This window comes from Wyeomyia smithii, chromosome 1 (genome assembly GCF_029784165.1).
Source record: "Wyeomyia smithii strain HCP4-BCI-WySm-NY-G18 chromosome 1, ASM2978416v1, whole genome shotgun sequence".
NCBI lineage: Eukaryota > Metazoa > Arthropoda > Insecta > Diptera > Culicidae > Wyeomyia > Wyeomyia smithii.
This window is the reverse complement of record NC_073694.1, coordinates 20232660-20256322: the sequence shown is the minus strand read 5'-3', so window position 1 is coordinate 20256322 and position 23663 is coordinate 20232660.

Sequence of the window (23663 nt, the reverse complement as noted above, 5' to 3'; positions counted from 1 at the left end):
TGTCTGCTTGTGTTGATGGCAGAAAATTATTAACCTTTAATTACTTGTTTATTTGCTTTGAAAAAGGCATTTTGCGGTTCAAAATCGGCTGCTGATCGCGAACTTTTTTTTTTTTTTTTATTTTTTTTTTTTTAAAGGTGGCGGGGAAATCTGCAAACAGACACCTGAGAAGAGAACTCAGGGTGTGGGGATGAGACTAGGGGAGAGATGCTGGGGTAGTTACACTCGCCCAGACACCTACTGATCCCTGTCCCGACCCACTAAAACCCCTCCAGTCTCCAGTCCTGGTCTTCCCGGAACGACGGTTAAGTATTACGTCGGGGAGTGGCTTTTGTGCGTGATGCACCCTCTTTACTCTTATAACCTCCTAGCTAACTACCTGGAGACTGGTAATTAGCTACCACTGGCGTGTTGGTGGTTGACCCGCCGCACACGTTGCAGCTCCAGAACAATCTGAGAGGCGGCCGCAAAGACCGCGTTCCAGATGTCCGGGTCGTCGCACATCCTCCGGACTAGATTGTCCGGAGTAGTGCCAACCCGCTCACAGCCATCATGTTGCTCCTCGCTCTTGCGAAACGGGGGCATACGAAGAAGACATGCTCAGCAGTCTCCTCCTCCTCCACGCACTCGGGACACATGGGGGACACCGCGTGTCCGAACCTGTGCAGATATTGCCTGAAACAAACATGGCCTGACAGGATTTGTGTCAGGTGGAAGTTCACTTCACCATGTCGTCTCCCGACCCAGCCGGATATCTCCGGTATGAGTCGGTGCGTCCATCTGCCCTTTGTGGAGTTGGACCATTCCCGCTGCCAGCGGAGCATCGAGAATGACCTTCTGGTACCTCGTATGCCCCTCTTGTCACGTTGGTCGAAACACTCTCTGTCGTCCTTGATGGCGATGCTGATAGGCATCATGCCGGACAAGACACAGATTGCATCGTATGACACCGTACGATACGCACTCGCAACTCTCAGGCACATGAGCCTGTAGGTGCTTTCCAGTTTACCACGGTAACTGTTAGTACCTAGCGCTCTGGACCACACTGGCCCACCATACCTAAGTATGGACGAAACCACGCTGGCAAGAAGTCTTCGCTTGCTGCCATAAACCGCTGAGCTATTGGACATCATACGAGATAGTGCTGCAATAGCCGATGAAGCCCTCTTACAGGCATAGTCGACGTGACTCCCGAACGTGAGCTTGTCGTCCACCATAACCCCCAAGAGCTTCAGGGATCGCTTCGAGGTGATGGTGCAGTCTCCGACTCTGACCACCGCCTGTTGCTCCGATTTACGGTTGTTCACAACCGTGACCTCCGTCTTATGATGCGCGAGCTCCAGTTTCCTGGAGCGCATCCAGTCCTCGACCTTGCGTATACAGTGCGCGGCCGTCAACTCGACCTCCTCGATAGACTCGCCGTAAACCTCCAGCGTTATGTCGTCTGCAAAGCCGACGATCACAACCCCTACAGGGAACTTGAGTTTCAACACTCCGTCATACATGACATTCCACAACACCGGGCCCAGGATAGAACCTTGCGGAACTCCTGCGGTAATTGGGACGCACTTCTGACCCTCCTCCGTGTCGTAAACAAGTACTCGATTCTGGAAATAATTTTCCAGAATCTTGTACAGCGACACCGGTACATGGATGCTCCTGAGCGCGAGCGCTATGGAGTCCCAACTGGCACTATTGAACGCATTCTTCACGTCGAGCGTGACGATTGCGCAGTAGCGTATTCCCCTTCTCTTGCGCTGGATTGCTACCTTCGCCGTCTTGATGACGGAAGAGATTGCGTCCAGCGTGGACCTGCCCTTCCGGAAGCCGAACTGGTTACTTGCCAGACGCGTGTACACCCTCCGTGTACCTCACCAGTCTGTTGAGGATGATCCTCTCAAGCACCTTGCCCGCGGTGTCAAGCAGACAGATAGGCCTATATGCCGATGGGTCCCCTGGCGGTTTCCCAGCCTTCGGCAATAAGACCAGTCTCTGCCGCTTCCACCTGTCCGGAAAGAGACAGTCATCCAGGCACCTCTGCATGACTGCCCTGAACAGCCCGGGGGCCGTTTTTATCGCCAGCCTGATCGCCAGGTTAGGGATACCATCCGGTCCCGGTGCCTTGCTCACCTTTAGGGATTTGGCGCTCACGATGAGTTCCTCATTCGTAACCCTTGCCTCCTCCCCTGCCTCGATACGGCTGTCGTCGCTCACGGATTGGATGCTCGGCAGGTTGGCCGACCATCTCTGGTCTATGCCTGAGATACTGGAACGTCGGACGTGAGACTCGACTGCCGGAGGCCAAGGACTTGGCACGTGGCGTGGAAAGAGTCCCTCGATTATACGCTCCAGCATCGCTGGTGATCGCTCTGCAGGCGCCAGCGCGCCTTTAGTCTTGGCCATTACGATCCTGTAGGCGTCACCCCACGGATTTGTATTGGCACTCGCACATAGCCTATCGAAGCAGGCCCTCTTGCTGGCCTTTATCGCACTCTTTAGCATCGATCTTGCCGAACTGAATGCTGTGCGGCGCTCTGTCCTCTCTTCTTCGTTTCGCGCACGCTGCATCCTCCGTCTTGCAAGGAGGCACGCACTGCGAAGGTCGGCTATCGCGTCCGTCCACCAGTAAACCGGTGGCTTTCCATTGCTAGGTTGGCGAGTCCTAGGCATGGTGGCGTCGCACGCCCGCGATAGCATAGCAACTAGTTGGTCAGCAGTCGGGCGGAGCCAACTGCCCCCCTCGCGCTCCCTTCTCATTGCCTCTTCGAATACCTCGGCATCAAAGTGCGATGTCTTCCACCCGCAAACGGTCGGAGTGTTGGCTCTACCCGTCGCTTGCCGCCTCTCGTTGTTGTCTACACTATAACAGACCGCCTGGTGGTCACTATTAGTGTAGCCATCGTCTACCCTCCAGTTCTTGATCAGTCCTGGGCTGGAGAACGTCACGTCGATGATCGACTCCGCACCATTTCTGCTAAATGTACTTTTGTTCCCAACTAGGTTGAGCTTTGCAAAAGCCCCCAACAGGATCTGGCCCCTCTGGTTCGTGAAGCGACTTCCCCACTCAACAGCCCAAGCGTTGAAGTCGCCCGCCACCACCAATCGCAACCTTTGAGCTGCCCTAACAGTACACATACACGGACAACATGCACATACACTGACAGCATGCACTGTGGCAGCTATTTCACATTCAGTAAATTAGACGGGTGTGACAGATTTAAATTGCTAGGATCCAACACAGAATGCTTGCTTGCGTTGTCAAAAATTATTAACTTTCAATGACTTGTTTATTTGCCTTGAAAAAAGCATTTTGATTTTCAGAATTGGATTTCCTGATGGCAATCTTCATGCTGCCCCAACACGGGGGGAATAATGGCAGTCTGGCGACACACGCTGAGAAGAACTGCGCTGCTCCTGAGACGTGGTGACCGACCACAGGGCTAGTGCTGCTGCTAAGGAAGGACGACTGCTGTTGTCGCTGTCTAGAACTATTATGAGCGGCTTCGGCTGAAACAGGCTCTTATATAGGCCAAATAGCATGTTTTCAACTGCAAGGTATATGATTCTGTCGACCGTGCTTGGGAAGCAATCATATAACGACCAATCAGAGGTCGAATTTTTCGTTTTGACAAGGCTTGACTATTTTCAATAGTACAATAGTGTGAATAATAAAATTACAAATATCTTATTTTGGGAAGAATCTTAGAAGATTTTCCAATCTATTGCTGCAAGAACGAAGGAAATCCATCGAATACTAACCGATTTATTAGCATTTGAAATTGGACATATTTTTCACTTTTTTCGGTTTTAGATTTTTATTTCACATCCCTATGTAGCCGAACTTCCTGAGAGAAGTATTCTACTTCAAAAAAGTGGGTTATAAAAACGCTCCTAAATGACAGAAAAGCTGAATAAGATTAACGCGGGAATATGAGAGGAAAACAAGGCAAATAAAAAAATCACCAAAAGAGATTTTATAATAAAACGATTGTTGAGGCGATAATAGTATTATTTGGTATAGGCTTGAACTTACCAAAATCGACTTCTAGAGATCCGAATTGGCCATTAAACTAGTGCTCCAGAATTAGACTGATATTGAAAAATAAACGCCAGAAATAGCCGACAAAGAACAGTGAAACAAAAAAAAATTGAACCCGAAAAGACAAAAAAGAGTTCCAAATGCCAAAACAGACATATAAATATAATGATTCCAATCATTTCGTTCATTGGAATGTTCTTTATTAAGTGATTTTTAGCTCTTTACTTGCAGGTATCCAGTAGGCATTGACTCTCTCTCTCTCTTACGCGTAGGTACCGACGCGTTAAAATGTGCTTTTTTGATTTGGTTATTTCAACAACTTCGAGTCACTTATTTCTATTGTTTATATTGAGATGTGTATTTACTAAATTAAAAAATCGGAAGAATTTTTATTTGCAAAATTTAGGCAAAAACAACAAGCAACTTCTCCTGATGCTGTTTTGAAAATTTTATTAGGATTGTTTAAGGATTACTATGATTAAAAAAAGATTCAAAAAATGATTCATTTCCAACACATTTTTCCTGCCTTGTGTGCAAGCAGTCACAATGGAATCAAATATTTATGGATTACAGTATATTTTTTCGTAGAATACTTTTATAACATTTTCCTTTTATGTAGAAACACTTTTTGTACAAAATATTTGCTTTAAAGTTGGAATTATTGGTGAAATGTGAAGGCCTCCTTTGTATCATAACAGCTTACTTCTGAGACTTCACCGCTCCACTTTGCCTGTGATCAATATAGAGATGGATTTCACGTAGAAACAATTCTTGAAAGAGTTTGTGTTAGAAAAACTTTTTTTAAGAGTTCCCATTTTGGAATCTGAAGAATAGTTTTAAACTAATAAATTGCCTACCCAAAACTATTTGAATTCAAATGAATCTGAAATAAATTGTCAGTGGCAAATTAAATCAATGATACATATTTCATGATTCACCCTGCTCCGATCATGATATATATTCTATAATTGAATAAAATGGTATATTTGAATGAATTTACGTTGAATTGGCTATAAATTATTGTTTCTGTAAACTAGACAGATAGATTGCTTCGATTAACGCAATTTATTCATAATTTAATGCACTGTGACATGAATAATTATGTACCCTGAAAATTTTCTAAATTGTTCCGATCTTGATTTATTACCTTACAGCGATTCATGCTCGTTTGTGAAAATGGAAGAAATATGTGTTCGGGATTTGAATCACAATTTAGGCACTGATACATATTTCGAACAGTCAAACCTATTGTTCTTATTTTTTTGTGAAAAGTGATCATTAAATCATTAGATCATTGAATCAAACAATTTAACACATCAAACTTACTTACTTCAGTAGCCTAGAGCCGTAGTGGCTCGTGCCGTATCAAGAATTTTCCTTCATTCTACTCGGTCCTGGGCTACTTGTCGCCAATTTCCTAGACGTCTCGATACTTGCAGATCCGTTTCAACCCTGGTCAAGCACGTTGGGCCCCTCTATTCCTAGTGCCGGTAGGGTTCTAGAAGAGAACCGATTTTACCGCAAAGTCGTCCAACATCCTCGCGAAATGCCTGGCCCATAGAAGCCTCCCGACCTTCGTCGGGTACACAATGGGAATCACTCCAAGTAGTGCCTGCAGCTCGTGGTTGCTACGCCCACGCCACTCTCCGCTTTTGGTTTTTACTCCACCAAATATCGTCCGCAACACCTTCCGTTCAAATACGGCCAGTGCGCGTATGTCCTCCGTGAGCAGCGTCAGGGTTTCGAGTCCATAGAGAACAACGGGTCTAACTAGGGTTTTGTACATCGTCAATTTCGTGCGGCGGCGTATGTTCCTGGATCAAAGTTTCCTGCGAAGGGCAAAGTAGGCTCGATTTCCAGCTTGAATTCGTCGTCGGAGCTTCTTACTTGTGTTATTGTCGGCTATTACCAGAGATCCCAAGTATACGCATCGAAAATCAAGTATATAAAAGGGAGAGGCTTGAAAGAAACTTACATCTGCGTCCCACGGACGGCGATCATGGACGGCGCATGATCACCCTCCGTGGGAGGCAAATGTAGGTTTCTTTCGAGCCTCTCCCTTTCATATACTTGATTCCAACTCTTCTAGCTTCTTCTTGTAGTCTGGCGTAGATTGCCTCCGATGTCGCTGAGTTTCTCGTCATAATGTCTAGGTCGTCTACAAAGCTTAAGAGTTGACCACCTTCGCTGAAAATCGTGCCTTTCGTTTCGATACCCGCTCGTCGGATTACACCCTCAAGGGCAATGTTGAACAACGTGCAGGATAATCCATCTCCTTGTCTTAACCCTCTGCACGCTTCGAGGAGATTCGGAAGTGTCCCCGACACGCACACGCAACACATTACTCGGTCTAAGGTAGCTTTGATAAGTCGTGTCGGTTTATCCGGAAAAGCGTAGTCGTGCATTTTTTGCCTGTGGTCTCGATCGTCTGTATCATACGCTGCCTTGAAGTCCACACAAACATGATGCGTGGGCACGTTGTACTCCCAGCATTTCTGAAGGATCTGCCGGAGAGTGAAAATTCGATCCGTAGTAGCGCGTGCTTGTTTTAACCCCGATTGATACTGCCCTACCAATTGTGTCGCTAAAGGAGATAGACGAGGAAGTAAGATCTGAGAGAGAACTTTGTAGGCAGCGTTGATCAGCGTTATGCCACGGCAGTTGCTGCATTGTAGCCGATCGCCCTTTTAATAGATGGGACATACAACTTCTTCCATCCATTCCTCCCGTAGTCTCTCTCCCTCCCAAATCCTAGAGATTACCCAGTGGAGTGCCGTTGCTAGTGCCTCTTTTCCATGTTTATAGGGCTCTGCCGGTAACCTGTCCTTGCCGGCGGCTCTGTTGTTCTTGAGTGACCCACTGGGAACTGGGACACTACTGTCGTTTGTAGGCACTCCAAGGATAGCTTCCCTTCCGCCTCCTTCCATTGCTCCGCTATTGAGGTGCTCATCGAAGAACTACTGCCACCTGCCAACCACTTTGTGCACGCTTGTGATCAGGTTCACCTTCTTGAAAAACTTGCGCGTATCGTTAGCTTGAGATAGTTGCTCCAGCCCTTCACGATCTCTGTCCTCCTACTGGCGCTTCTTCCTTCTCAGAATCGTTGGCAACTCATTTCGAGCTCGTCAAACCAATTTGTCGGCTCGACTTTACCACACCTAGTGCCGCGTTTGCGGCCTCTTCAATGAGCGAGCGTAACTTCCCCCATCCATCGTCGAGTGTCGAAGCACATAACTCTACCGTGGGAGGTAGTGACTCATCAAGTAGGCGCGCGTAGTTCTCGGCCGCCTGCGGGTTGATCAACTGCCGGATGTTTGGCCGAGGAGGGCAGTTCTGACTTGCGAGAAATACGCGTGGAAAGTTTTGAGTGCACATGTACTGCTCTTAGGTGGTGGTCTGAGTCGATATCCGCACCCTGGAGGGAGCGTATGTTTGTAATGTTTGAGAAAAATCGGCCATTAAGGGGTTATATACCTTTTTGGTCGAGAAAAATGAGCGAAGTTTGTATTTATTTTTAAGTGCATAGAACCATTTTCATTGCATCAAAGTGGTATTTTTCTGAAAGTACAGTTTATCAACAACAAAAAAATACATTTGATTTTGAGATATACCAATTATTACTAGAGTAATGATCGTTTCCCCGAAACGTCATTTTTTTGCAGAAGCTTGCGGTGATCCTGATAGAGACTCAGCGGTTCAACCGAAATCAAAAAACTCATATCATTTCATTAGTTTAAAAGTGTGCCGTGTCCTTGAACGATCGCTTTTATGAGTATTTTGTTTTCAGTGCAAACGGGAACATTTTTCCAAAAAAATGCACGTTTTGAGCGCTAAAAATTGCATTAAAAATTTTTTTGCGGCAAAATGTAAATTTATGTTTCAAAACGCGATCGTTCAAGGACCGGCGAATTTGATAACGAAAATTTAAAAAAAAAAATGAGGGAAATCGGTTCAGTAGCTTTCCGCAATCAGGATCACGGCAAAGTCATTTTTCGGAACACTATTCCGAGATAATTGCGTGTAAAGTTTCAAGTTTAGCTTATGCGGCCTCGCCACGGCGAAGTAAATCGTCCTAACTTTCTTCCTATTGCTCAGATCTTCATGAAAATTTGTGAAAATGTTCTCAAGATGTTGTATTTGAAGATAATGCAAAAAAAAATTTTTCGGTTTTTTTAAATAAAAAGGTATATAACCTCTTAATGAGAACGTGGTCAATTTGACTTGTTGCTCAGTGGTCAGGTGATCTTCAGGTGGCTTTGTGGATATCTTTGCGTGGAAAGAAGAATTAGAAGGTGCTTCAAATCACTAGGCCTCGGGAAGCTGCGAAGTTGATGCATCGTTGTCCGTTGTCGTTCATGTCGGTGTGTAGGCTGTGAGGCCCTATCACCGGTCTATACATCGCTTTTCTACCAACCTGGACGTTCATATCCCCGATGACAATCTTGAGGTCTCGTGACGAGCAGCCGTCGTATGTTGCCTCCAACTGCGCGTAGAACGATTCCTTCTCGTCGTCAGATCGAGCAGTGCATGTTGATGATGCTGTAGTTGAAGAAACGTCCGTTAATCCTCAACAGACACGTCCTTGCGTTGATCGCCTTTCATAACCCATAACACAAAAACCCGTTCCCAGCTCGTTGGTTGCTCCCCCGCTATGGTAGAATTGGACCTTGCCTCCACAGACGTTCCACACTTTTTAACTTTTGCGACAGATCTCCTGCAGAGCCACGAGGCCGTACTTGCGGGGTTCTAGCTGCTCAAGCAGCACTCTGTGTCCGCCCACAAAATTTAGCGGTTTGCTTACTGAGGCCACGCTACCGAGCCTGCTCCGGGTCAGACGCTGTAATGAGCCGCCCCTAACTTGGAAAACAGACGCTCAGAAAGGCTGGGGTTTCCTCCGAGGAAGTCGACCCACCTCCCACCTGTCATGGTTGGGGCTTGACAATTTTTAAATTTCGAGATAAATTTTTTTCGGATGTCGTGCTCATGACTGAAGAAAAAGATTATTCAGTACGTTCTGAGACACGGAAATAAAGCAAAATTTATAACTTTTATAAATTTAAAAATGTAAATTAACTCAAGAGAAAACATTACGCTCTAATCATCAGGTTTTTATTTCATCCTAAAAATGATTTGTTTGTATTGTATTTGTTGTTCAATTTAGTTTACATCTTTGCGTTATCACTGACAGTGCGAACAAAGTATTCGTTGTGATAAAGTAAACAGTGAAATGCTGATATAACACTCAAAACTAGACGGCTCACGTGTTGTCAAAATGAGTCAACTTTTCATTGAATGCATTTACTAGTGCCCACTATCGCACAGAGACTGCATTTCACTAAAGTGCCTCACTGCATCAGCCGCTATCAATACTGGAGCTGCGTAGCCGCAAGGTTACAGAGTCCGCTTTGTCAAGCGGATGGTCGTGGGTTCGAATCTTAGTAGAATCAGGCCATCCGATGTCAAAAAGGACTTAAGCATGGGTTTATTCTCAGGCACCCCACCAGTTACCCTTCCTTTACGCTGAAATCTACAAATACCTTTACGTGACTTCCTCTTAACAAAAAATAAGTCCCTCTTATCAATAAAACTGGCCGGAAGGACGCACGACGAAACTTCTCCAGGGAATTACAATTGGTGATATTTGGCAAGAGGAACGAGTATCGGTATAGTAGAACAGTAAGCGTATAAGGAAGAGTATCACATTACACACAAGCACTGATGAACAATAATAATAAGCATGCCACTTCTCAATAGTGGTATTGCCATCAACAGAAGTGCGGGATACAGCAGACACCCGGGCATATCTCACAACAGATCTACGATTCTTGTCGCAGTGAGGAAGTCCATACAGGAAAATAAAAATCGATATTGAGATCCGCTGCAACTAGTGCGCTATCCATTGCTACGCCACAGCTGTGGCCGCTTTCCGCCATCGCTGGTATCCACTGCACTGCTAGTGCTGCTGCTAAGGGAGGACGACTGCTGTTGTCGCTGTCTAGAACTATTATAAGCGGCTTCGACTGAAACAGGCTTTTATATAGGCCAAATAGCATATTTTAAATTGCATGGTATTTGATTCTTTCGACTGTGCTTGGGAAGCAATCATAAAGCGACCAATCAGAGGTCGAATCTTTCGTTTTGACAGACTTGACTATTTTCAATAGTACAATAGTGTGAATAATAAAATTACAAATATCTTATTTTGGGAAGAATCTTAGAAGATTTTCCAATCTATTGCTGCAAGAACGAGAAAAGTATTATACTTCAAAAGGACAATTTGTTGTTTAATTCAATGTTTGATAAGATGCCGATCACATCTTTGCGTTATCACTGGCAGTGCGAATAAAGTATTCCTTGGGGTAAATAAACACTGAAAAGTTTTCCAGAACGATCTTTTCATTGGATGCATTTGCTAGTGTGCCTGCTATCGCTCAGAGACAGCATTTCACTAAAATGCCACACTTCATCAGCTGGCCCTGCTTATACAGACGCTGAGACCAACGTCAACCGCTGCGCTATCCCCGTTGCCACAGTAGTGGACGCTTCGGTTGCCATTGGTATCCGCTGCCCTGCATCACCTGGTCCTGCTATCGATGCTGAGCCGCGCTCCGCTATCCGTTGCCATACGACAGCTGTGGCCGTTATCCGGTGCACTGCTACTGCTGCTGTATCCACTGCTGCTGCTAAGGGAGGACTGCTCCTGTTGCAGTCTAGAATTATTATGAGCAGCTCCGAGTGAAACAGGCTCTTATATAGGCCAAATTGCCCATTTCAAATGGCAAGGTCTATGATTCTGTCGACCGTGCTTGGGAAGCAATCATATAACGACCAATCAGAGGCCGAATTTTTCGTTTTGACAAGGCTTGACTATTTTCAATAGTACAATAGTTTGAATAATAAAATTACAATTATCCGCATTTGGGATGAGTCTTAGAAGATTTTCCAATCTATTGCTGCAAGAACGAAGGAAATCCATCGAATACTAACCGATAAATTAGCATTTGAAATTGGACATATTTTTCACTTTTTTCGTTTTTAGATTTTCATTTTACATCCCTATGTAGCCGTACTTCCTGAGAGAAGTATTCTACTTCAAAAAAAAAATAATTTTCAAATATCAATCAAAAATGTCTTGCTTAGAATCGACATTTTCTCCAGGAACAATAGTCAACCGTTCATAGTTTTAATGCAGGAGGTGTTCCTCTTGAAACTGACTGTAGACGATTCCAACCGTTCCGGAGCTTCGGAAAGAATTCACCAGCTGAAAATTCCAAACAAATAATTCTTTTGTTGATCTGAATATTTTTCTGGTTACTTACATTGGCGTTCTTTCTCCAATATTGAATTAGCTGGAGCAGCTTAGGCGTTCTTTGTACGCCATATTGACATTTTTGCATACTAAAAATACACGTAAATTCCGTTGTCGGACTAACACTAACAAAGTCAAAACACACAAATACCAACGCGTTGAAACCATTTCCATTTTAATTTGACCGATTGTACGTGAATTGACAGTGAATCGTACGTGAAGTTCAGGTGAACGTTACTAAGGTCACGTAAAATGGCAGATTTTCTTAAGGTGACTTTTCAGGTGGATTTACGTGCCTATTTTTCAGAGTGTATCTAATCTCCTTGCTTCCTTCAATTCCGCAGCACTCTTAGGAGAGTGTCGCTACGGTAGAGATGGACGTGGCCAGCAATGATGACTATCAGGTCTACTTCAGCTTAGATGGGTTGAAATGTTACTCCCGAACATTATTGTTCTCCAAACAATCTGAGTGGAAGTGATAATCATCAGTCTGCAATCTACGAAATATACCGCGCTTACGCTACTTCATTTTGAAATTCATTAGAGTGTTTTCCGGTTGCCAGAAAAAAATGAACAAAGACAACCCAATATGGATGATTCCGTAATCGGTTTTGAAATCCAAGGTCACCTCTGGTTTCTGAAAAACATCCACAAAATGACCAAATACTACCCAGTATGAGTATTTCTGGAACCGGATTGATGCCTAGAGGTCCGAAAACAAGCGCAGACGCGGTTATTGGAGAGCAGCCAGAAATGGCCAAATACCACCTAATATTAGTTTTTCCGAAACCGGGATGCTATCCAAAGGCCAGAAATTGAATCAGAATCTTTTCAAAGCCACCACATTATTCCAAGAGAAAGACTTTATTAGTGTTAGACAACATTATTGAAAATTTTATTTCACCCTCAAGTCAGTTTTTTCAGGTTAATTATTGATTTGTTGGCGTTTTGATACTTGTTCGATCAAATTGGTTTGAGTTTAGGAATTAGGCGGCATCCATAAATTACGTAACGCTCATGGGGTATCCTTGAGCGTTACGATTTGTTACATAGGGAGGAGGGGAGATAAGATCAGCGTTACGTAACAAAAAATCTCTGGAGAGACTCTTTAAAAACGAGCGTTTCTATTGAGCAAATTATTCTACAGCGTTACTTAGTTTTTTATGGAGGGTTGGTGTTGGCGTTACGTTTTGTTACATATGAAGGGTGGGGGTCTTAAAATTGGGTTCTTTGCGCTACGTAAATTATGGATGTTGCCTTAGAGAAATTATTCGAATGTGTACAAAATTGTCCGGAGCATTCAAAGGGTAACTTGGCAGGTACGCGAATCGTGTAAAAGTCATATTTGAGGACACGTGAATATTACCTAGTGGTGCAAGATTAGTATTTTTTCATTTTATTCCTTAACTTTTCCTTTTCTAATGTTTACCCCATCCCCCAAAGGGGGGATGTGTAGCAAACTAAAATAACATATCTCTTGTTTTTATCCCTTTCATTACGTCATCCTTGTTTAAGAAGTTTAAATCCGACGTACTCTGGGATAAAATATCAGTATATTTTATCACGAATTTTTGGGTGATGAACCTCACCCCACTGTTCAATTTCATCCTATTGCACGACAATATAAATAATATAAATATAAAATAATGTGAATGGTTATAATCATGTCTTATTCTGGTCTGATTCTAGATCTGATCACAGATTGATGTGGATTCAGTTTGGATCAAGGTTAGATCTATTCGGAGTCAGTCCTAGGACTGGATCTAGTTTGAGATTTAGTCTAGTTTTGGTGTGAATCTATCCAGGATTTGGTTTATATTTTAGTCTGATCAGGATGGAGACTATATTGTTTAGTACTTAACATCAACACTTTTTGATATTTTGTGGTATTGTTCAAACATTTTTGCTGTCTTCACCTTTTTTCCCTTTTTGCTGTGTCATTCATTGAGAAGTAACCTGCTATGTGTTGTAGGACCTGACTTTGTATTCTCCTAACTTCTTCATTGACCTTGTCATCGTTTCCAGCAAGTTACTGAGGCTTTAGACGAATGAAACTTCCAAAAGTGTAGAACCATGGATCTAGTTTACACATGCTTAGCTTTTGTTCGTCATTTGATCTAGATTCGATCTGGACCTTGCCACACGGTTGTTCTGTGTTTAGTCAGTATTTGGCCTGGATCTATTCAGGTTTATCCTGAATCTTGTCATAAATCTGCTCTAAGCAGTATAACTAGCGCTGGCCTGGGTTTCAAATCTAGTCTGAATATATTCTAGATCGAACCACAATTTTGTCTGGACTTTGTCAGAATTAGGTTTGAATTTGTTTCAACTTTGTTCCATCTAACCTGGATTTGGTTTGGATCTCATCTGAGTCGTTCCTTGATAATGTTTGATTGATTTAAGCCTCATCAGATCTGATTTTGAATCTGGTCCTAAATTTGGTTAGCTTCTGGCTTGGATTTGCTCGTGTTTTTGTGAAACTGGAATGTTTTTTTGCTGCCGCGTAGAGTAGAGAGTTTTTGATAATTTTTTTTCAATGGTTTTTGAAGGATAAAAGAGAGGTAAAAATTTATCATTCAAAAAAGCAAAGAAATGAAAGTTTTATTTGAGAGAAGTTCGATAGAACACTTTTAGAAATCATCTTTTAGAAATCAATTAGCTTGAAGTAAAATACCTCAATGGTTCGAATTGTAGAAACCTCTCGTTCTTTGATGTAAGGTTACAAGAAAAAAAAAACAATGATTTTAAATGAACACAAAAAGGCTAGAAAATCTAACACGTGAAATCGAGATCAACTTTCAGGGCCCAAGATGATGGTGAGATCAGAATGTGCTTAAGAAAAATCAGTCTTGAAACAATAAGGCATTTAACAAAAAAATGTCTTCGATGGCTGAAAGAGACTAAACAAAAACTCCTAACTTCATATATGACAATCTTAAAATCAGATATCGATCTTTGAAAAAAAAAAACAATAAAAATTAGAAAAAAATCAGAAAAATTTGTCAACCATAAAAATAGCTCCAAGTTGAATTGCAATTGGGCATGGAAACGATAAAAGAGATAAAAATTATGGCAGAAAACTCGCTTTTGAAAGCAATATCAAATACATGAGAAGACAGAATGGACAATGACTTTAAAAGGCCAGAAAACACCGAAAAAGAAAACGATCCTGGTTAATTTTCTAACCTAAAATAAATTAACAGGAATACTATAATTCTGAATTATGGCAAAAAAAACAAAAAGAAAATGATCCCAAAACGGATAAACTAGTACAAAAAAAACAGTACAAGTCATGAAAAATCCGTTTCAAAATAATATAAAAAACTCGCGCCTGAAAAGCAAAAGTTATGTGTAAAAACCTGAAGCATTCTCAAAATACCAAAGACCATTGAATTGTTTTAAATTTGGAATAAAAAGGACTCAAAAATTAGCCTCAAGTTAAAAAATAGTTCTCTGAAAGTAAGAAAATGCCAACAAATTAAAGAAGCTTCAATTCGTGAAAAACTCCCAAAACTGAGATCCCCAATAATCCCAAAAGGACAGCAAAGGGTTAGAGTATAAAATGATCCTAATTCAGGTTGGAATCATTTTGGCCCTAATGAGAAGGGAGACTGCTACTGAAGATACTAAACATGTAACTGAATTATCTCATTCTAGCCTCAAAATAATTTAAAACGCTTTCAATGTTTAGAAAAGAAAGTTAACAGATAATAAGAAATTTTGCAATAGACCACAAAAGCTCTGGGAATCTCAAGTATAAAATATTGATCAGAAAAGAAAACTCGAACCCAAGAGGGCCACAACTAACCGAAAACGAAAATGATTTCGAATTAGTCCTCAATTACCCCTAATCAAATTAATTATAAAACCTAATTTTTTGAATGAAGTATGGAAGAAAAATCGAATAAGATCAGTAGAAAAATATTCAAAATTAGACTTAAATTCAATAAATTTTCTTTTGAAGGCCAAAAAATAAAAATAAATAATAAAAAATATCTTAAAATTTAAAACAGATCAAAAATTCAGATAAAAAACAGATAAAAACAGATAAAAAAAATAAAAGACCTACACTTAAACCTAAGAAGCATTGGATTCATTTCTAGAAACACAAGAAACCCAAAAACGCTAATAAAGTCCGAGCAAAATAATTTCGAAAATAGACACAACTGAGATAAAACCCAAATTTTGCTCAAAACAGATTCAAAATTGCAAATGAAGATACAGAAAGTCAAATTATAGATTATAATTAGGCCAGAAACTACCACAAATCTTCTGTTGAGAAAAAAATAGTTCTGAATTACACCCACAATATATGTATATGCTTTGTCAGGCAACAGAGAAGAAAATCAATTGATTCTTCAACATCTTGAAATGATCATGAACTTGTTTGAAAGCCAATTAAAAATTGATCCCAAGCATAGACGACGCTCTAAAAATGATAGAAAAGGTTCAAACAGAGAATCATCCCAAATTAGGGTCAAAATGGCCGAAAAAAATCTCATGATTACAGACAAGTTCAGGGAGAAAATTATACCAAAGTTAGCTCGAGACTGGATTTTAAAACTAAAAAGGTTACAACAGCAATAATAAAAAGAATGAACCCAAATGGAGGGCCAGAAACGGCCTAAGAAAAATCATAATTGAATTGAGCTCAATTCAGTTGAAGAAAGTTTTTAAAGGCTAGCAAGTGTCAACAAAAACCAGCGAAGCACTTTGCTGGCATTGTCACTGCCGTCAAGGCAGGAAACAACAAATTCGACCTTTCATTTAATTAGGAAATAATAAGTGCAGAACCAGAACCAGACGTGGAAATGTATATTTTCATCTTCAGAATACATGAACACCGAATGTCGCGGTGTCACGTGTCAGTAAAGTAGGACGGAAAAGTTTTTCCCCTCCCCTCCCCCTTTTCTTCACCATTAAACTAAAATTAGTTCGAAAAGTTTTTCCACCAACTTTCCCGGTCGCATCTGTAAACTGTGATTACCACTTTCACATGGAGCGAAAGTCAAACGCGCTTCCCTCCTGAACTAAGTTGAGATGTCCGTTTCGAAATCTTACAGCCAAAAATAAATGAAACTTCGCAACGTCACTCACTCGCTCACTCACTAGCCCCGAGAATTTTCCTATTCCCGAAACGCACAAATCAATAATTTCGTCTGGCCCTTTTTCGCTCCGTTTTTCCCAATCCATCCTTGTTGTCGTCGTCGTCGTATTCGTAGTCGTAGTCGTTTTCGTCGTCGTCGTCGTCGTCATTGCCGTCGCCGTTACCGTCGGCAGACCACCCACCCACAAGCACCCGGAGAGCTTCCCAATTGGGCGCGTCGATGGTAGAACAACCGTCCAACGAACGGTGAGAGACGAGTTCAGTTCGGTGTGTCTTCACCGAAAGCCTCCCTCAAAGTTGGAAATGGGATAGAGACCAGGTGTAACAGTGCGGGACTCACCCCAGCCTGCGTACCGGGAAGCCGGGAGCTCAAAGTTCTGGAGTGTGTAAACACACACGAATCACGTACATGGGCTTATCAGCCCCTGGTTAAAGGGGGGGGGGGAGGCAAGGTGAACAAACACAGCGAAAAACTGGACTCACGTTTGCTGCTACTGCAGCAGTGCGGCGTTGCCGGGTAAGGTTTTCCCAGTGGTTTGTCGGAAGGGAATACAAGAATGCGAAGCGGGGGGAAGTGTTCTGGAAAAAGCTTGTCCGTTTCAGTGCTAGGTCGTAGGGTTTTTCTGCTATTATTTTGGGAAAAACTCTCTCTCTGCTAGGTAGCCTCGGTTGTTCAGCCAGCCTTTCACAGTCGGTGTCAATCCTGGATCCCGAAAAACAACCGATGATGGGTGGGTGTAACACGCGTGAAGAACGGAAAAGGGGGGGATTGGGGGTAACTATTGTAAAGCGAGGATTCTCGACATTTGCTTGCTCGGTTGCTGGGAGTTGCGACCAGGTGCAACGGGGAGTTGCGTTTGTTGTTTGCCGGATCTAAACGAAACGGACTCCCTGATGCGCGAAAGCATCTACCCTTTCTCGGCGAGAAAAGTGGGAAACAGAACAGAACATATCAAGCAGAGAGGGGGGAAGGTGTAGGAGAGAGAAAAAGTTTTCTCGCTTTTTGAAACGGGAAACGCTTTAGCGAATCGGGCACGGATGCCAGCTCACGGGGTGCAGCGATGCATGATATCCGATTTACTTCTAATATACTGAGAGAGAATATTTGCGATAAATCAATGCAGGTACAGAGGATGATCTTTGACGAATCGAATTGCCAATTTGTTTGTCAAGTTAAAGCATGAGATTTCCGGAACCGGAAACCACGTAAACCACCAATAATGTTGTTTTTGCAACATATTTTCTAGAGTTTCTCTAGTTATTCACAGTTTTAGTTTCATTTACATAGAAAACTTATCTACATTTTTGTTTTCGATTTATTTATAGGTTTCCTCAATATTATTCTTGTTCCAGTCTCTGTCCTAACTTTTTTCTCTCTTCATATAATGTTCTTGCGTAGTTTTGTTCTTTCGTCCAGTTTTACCTCAAGTCTTTCAATGTAGCATTTTTCTAGCAATTTTGGTATTTGTTTTCTATTGATTTTAATTTACTTCTTGAGTATTTCAATAACTGCTATTACTCGATTTGACTTCTTTGATATATACTTTGATTTTTGCCTCATTTTTCGAAGATCTATTCTAACTTGTTTCTTGTTTTCTAAAAGCTTTATACTTTTATGCAAGATTGATATTGATATTCTAAATCACTTTCTGTGGCCTGTTTCCTGTGCTAACTTTTTTTTGCCAATTTATGCTTATTTATTATTTTTAATTCTTTCCAACTCTATTTTTGTTATTATGTTCGTACTTCTTTTTATTATAATTTTTTGAATAGTCCTCAAGTGTTGATGTAACACATATTTTTTTTTATCCCTTCTAAATTATTCCCCTAACTAATTCTCAGACGTCTTTCCTAAATTCTCATTTTGCCCTATACTCTATACTTTCTCGAACTGTTCCATTAATTCGTTTCAAAACTTCTTCTTCGACAACTTGCTGGAAATGTACTTCCACAATTTTTCAAACTCTTGTTTGAGCCGTTAATTACTTTTTTTGTCTGTTTAGCTCCTACTTCAGGGTTTGAGCTTAATTCTTGTTGTTTTGTTATATATTAAGACTTTTTTAAATTAACTAGATTTTTTTAGTGTTTGAAAAAACAAAAAAGTGAAATTCTCTTGATTTTTTTTCTTTTTGGTTCTTTTCTTTGACTTGTTTTCTACTGTATTCGTTTAATTTTTTTAAATATTCATTTCATTTCAAAACTTACAAATTGGCCTAAATTTTAATTCTTTGAATGCTTCTGTTATTATATTTTAAGTTTCTTGAAATTCTTTCCGCAACGTATTCAGAAATTTTGATTTTGCCTTATTCCAATATTTGTTTGCACTGTCCCATTCATTCAAAACTTCTCTTGACAATTAATTGAAATCTCTTTCATCATCTTTCATCTCTCATCTCTAATCTCTCATCTCTCAACTCTCATCTCTCATCTTTAATCTCCCACCTCTCATCTCTCATCTTTCATCTTTCATCTTTCATCTCTCATCTCTCATCTCTCATCTCTCATCTCTCATCTCTCATCTCTCATCTCTCATCTCTCATCTCTCATCTCTCATCTCTCATCTCTCATCTCTCATCTCTCATCTCCCACCTCTCATCTCTCATCTTTCATCTTTCATCTTTCATCTCTCATCTCTCATCTCTCATCTCCCATCTCTCATCTCTCATCTCTCATCTCTCATCTCTCATCTCTCATCTCTCATCTCTCATCTCTCATCTCTCATCTTTCATCTCTCATCTTTCATCTTTCATCTTCTATCTTTCATCTTTCATCTTTCATCTTTCATCTTTCATCTTTCATCTTTCATCTTTCATCTTTCATCTTTCATCTTTCATCTTTCATCTTTCATCTTTCATCTTTCATCTTTCATCTTTCACCTTTCATCTTCCATCTTTCATCTTTCATCTTTCATCTTTCATCTTTCATCTTTCATCTTTCATCTTTCATCTTTCATCTTTCATCTTTCATCTTTCATCTTTCATCTTTCATCTTTCATCGTTCATCTTTCATCTTTCACCTTTCATCTTCCATCTTTCATCTTTCATCTTTCATCTTTCATCTTTCATCTTTCATCTTTCATCTTTCATCTTTCATCTTTCATCTTTCATCTTTCTTCTTTCATCTTTCAACTTTCATCTTTCATGTTTTATCTTTCATGTTTCATCTTTCATCTTTCTTCTTACATATTTCTTCTTTCAAATAATTCATTATGCCTTTTACCTTTCACTTTTAATTCTAGTTTGGTCTGTTTGGCTCCTACTTCAGGGTGTGAGCTTTATTCTTGTTGTTTTGTTATCTTAAAACTTTGATTTGGTCTTCTTGAAATTCTCTTGATTTTTTTTCGTTGTTTTCTTTGACTTGTTTTCTACTGTATTCGTTTAATTTTGTTAAATTTTAACTCGATATTTTTCTATAATATTATTTTGCTATTCCAAACAGGTTTTTTGTAGATATTTTCTATGTTTAGTAGTACTTATTCTCTTTCATACTTGTTTTTCTTCGCGCTGGACTCCAGAACTTTTTTACAACTAGTTTTTCTTCCAAAACTTACAAATTTGCCTGAATTATAATTTATTTCTTTGAGTGCTTCTGTTATTGTATTTTAATCTTCTCGAAACTCTTTCTGCAACGTATTCAGAAATTTTGATTTTGCCTTGTTCCAATATTAGTTTGCATTGCCCCATTCATTCAAAACTTCTTTTGACAATTTATTGGAACTTATAATCAATATTGTTTATATTTTATCGTTCATCTTTCATCTTTCAGCTTTCATCTTTCATTTATCATCTTTATGTTTCAGCTTTCACCCCATATCCTTCATCTCTCGTCTTTCAACTAATTCATTTTACCTTTTACCTTTTACCTTTTACCTTTTACCTTTTACCTTTTACCTTTTACCTTTTACCTTTTACCTTTTACCTTTTACCTTTTACCTTTTACCTTTTACCTTTTACCTTTTACCTTTTACCTTTTACCTTTTACCTTTTACCTTTTACCTTTTACCTTTTACCTTTTACCTTTTACCTTTTACCTTTTACCTTTTACCTTTTACCTTTTACCTTTTACCTTTTACCTTTTACCTTTTACCTTTTACCTTTTACCTTTTACCTTTTACCTTTTACCTTTTACCTTTTACCTTTTACCTTTTACCTTTTACCTTTTACCTTTTACCTTTTACCTTTTACCTTTTACCTTTTACCTTTTACCTTTTACCTTTTACCTTTTACCTTTTACCTTTTACCTTTTACCTTTTATCTTCACCTTTTACCTTTTACCTTTTACCTTTTACCTTTTACCTTTTACCTTTTACCTTTTACCTTTTACCTTTTACCTTTTACCTTTTACCTTTTACTTTTTACCTTTTACCTTTTACCTTTTACCTTTTACCTTTTACCTTTTACCTTTTACCTTTTACCTTTTACCTTTTACCTTTTACCTTTTACCTTTTACTTTTTACCTTTTACCTTTTACCTTTTACCTTTTACCTTTTACCTTTTACCTTTTACCTTTTACCTTTTACCTTTTACCTTTTATACTTTTACACTTTTACACTTTTACACTTTTACACTTTTACACTTTTACACTTTTACACTTTTACACTTTTACACTTTTACACTTTTACACTTTTACACTTTTACACTTTTACACTTCTACACTTTTACATTTTTACACTTTTACACTTTTACACTTTTACACTTTTACACTTTTACACTTTTACACTTATACACTTTTACACTTTTACACTTTTACACTCTTACACTCTTACACTTTTACACTTTTACACTTTTACACATTTACACTTTTACACTTTTACACTTTTACACTTTTACACTTTTACACTTTTACACTTTTACACTTTTACACTTTTACACTTTTACACTTTTACACTTTTACACTTTTACACTTTTACACTTTTACACTTTTACACTTTTACACTTTTACACCTTTACACTTTTACACTCTTACACTTTTACACTTTTACACTTTTACACTTTTACACTTTTACACTTTTACACTTTTACACTTTTACACTTCTACAATTTTTCACTTTGACACTTTGAAATTTTACACTTTTGAAATTTTACACTTATGCACTTTTACTACTTTTACGTTGTATTATTCCTCTTTCACTTTTCAATTTACACTTTTTATTTTTCATTATATACTTTTCGCTCCTCATGTTTTACTTTTCAGTTTACACTTCTTTTTTCCCTTCTAACTTCTCACTTTTTATTTCTCACTTCGCACTATTCACAATTTATATTTTACTTTTCATTTTTCACTCTACACTTCATACTTTACACTTTACACTTAACACTTTTCATTTTTCATTTTTCCCTTCGCATTTTTCACTTTTCATTCTTCACTTTCACTTGCCACTTTTCACTTTTTTACTTTTCACTATTCACTTTTCAGTTTCCACATTTCACTCTACAATCTACACTTTTCGTCTTACTTTCTACTTTTTTACTTTCCACCTTTTAATTCTCGTTTTTCACTTTTTACTTTTCATTTTTACAATTTTCACTTTTTTTCACATTTCACATTTCGCGTTTCACTATTCACTTTTTCTTTTTCGCGTTTTCAATTTTCACTCCTTACTTTTCTCATTTCACTTTTTGCTTTTCACTCTTCACTTTTCACTTTGACTCTTGTCACTTTTTAGTTTTCACTTAACACTTTCTACTCTTTACTTTTCACTTTTACTCTTCTCACTTATTAATTCCCACTTTTCTGTTTTCATTTTCTACTTTTCACTTTTCACTTTTGCCATTCACTTTTTACTTTTTACTTTTCACTTTGCTTCTTTCACTTTTTAATACTCACTTTTCACTTTTCGTGTTTCACTTGTAATTTTTTGCTCTTTACTTTTAGTTTTTTACTTTTCACTATGTATTTGCTTTTCACTTTATACTTCTCATTTTTCATATTTCCCTTTCACATTTCACATTTTACCTTTCACTTTTTACTTCAATTTTTTCCACTTTTTACTTTCACTTGTCGCTTTGTGCTTGTAAATTTTCATTTTTATGTTTTCACTTCTCACTTTTCACATTTCACTTTTCGCTCTTCACTTTTTACTTTTCACTCTTCATTTTTCACTTTTCACTATTCCCTTTTCATTTTTAACTTTTGACTTTTGCTTCTTTCACTTTTTACTACTCACTTTCCACTTTTTATATTCCACTTATTATTTTTCACTTTTTACTTTTAGCTTTTTACTTTTCACTTTATACTTCTCACTTTTTATTTTTCATTTTTCACTTTCCATATTTCACATTTTACTTTTCACTTTCTACTTCCACTTTTCACTTTTCACTAGTCACTTTCTGCCTGTACCTTTTCACTATTTTGTTTACACTTCTCACTTTTCACATTTCTCTTTCCGCTTTTCACTTTTTACTTTTCACTCTTCATTTTCACTCTTTTCACTTTTTAATTTTCACTTTTTACTGTTCACTTTCCACTTGACACTTTTTACTTTTAAAATTTACTCTTCTCACTTTTTATTTCCCACGTTTATTTTTTCATTTTTCACTTTTCACTTTTGCCTTTACATTTTTTACTTTTCACTTTTAATTTTCACTTTACACTTCTCACTTTTCGCTTTTCATTTTTAACATTTCACATTTTACCTATCACTTTTTACTTCCACTCTTTTCCACTTTTTACTTTTCACTAGTCACTTTTTGCTTGTACCTTTTTACTTTTCTGTTTACACTTCTCACTTTTCACATTTCACTTTTCGATTTTCACTTTTTACTTTTCATTCTTCACTTTCCACTGTCACTCTTTTCACTTTTTAATTTTCACTTTTTACTGTTAACATTCGACTTGAAATTTTTTACTCTCTAATTTTTACATTTACTCTTCTCACTTTTTACTTCCCACTTTTTTTTTTTCATTTTTCACTTTCCACTTTTCACTTTTCACTTTTGCCTTTTTACTTTTAACTTTTCTTTTTCCATTTTTTACTCTACTACTCACTCTCCACGTTTTATCTCCCACTTTTTATTTTTCAGTTTTTACTTTTAGCTTTTTACTTTTCACTTTTTACTTTTTACTTCACACTTCTCACTTTCACTTTTCCACTTTTCACATTTCACCTTTTACTTTTTACTTTCACTTTTTTCACTTTTCTCTTTTCAATTGTCACTTTTTGTTTGTAACCTTTCACTTTTCTGTTTTCACTTTTAACTCTTCATTTT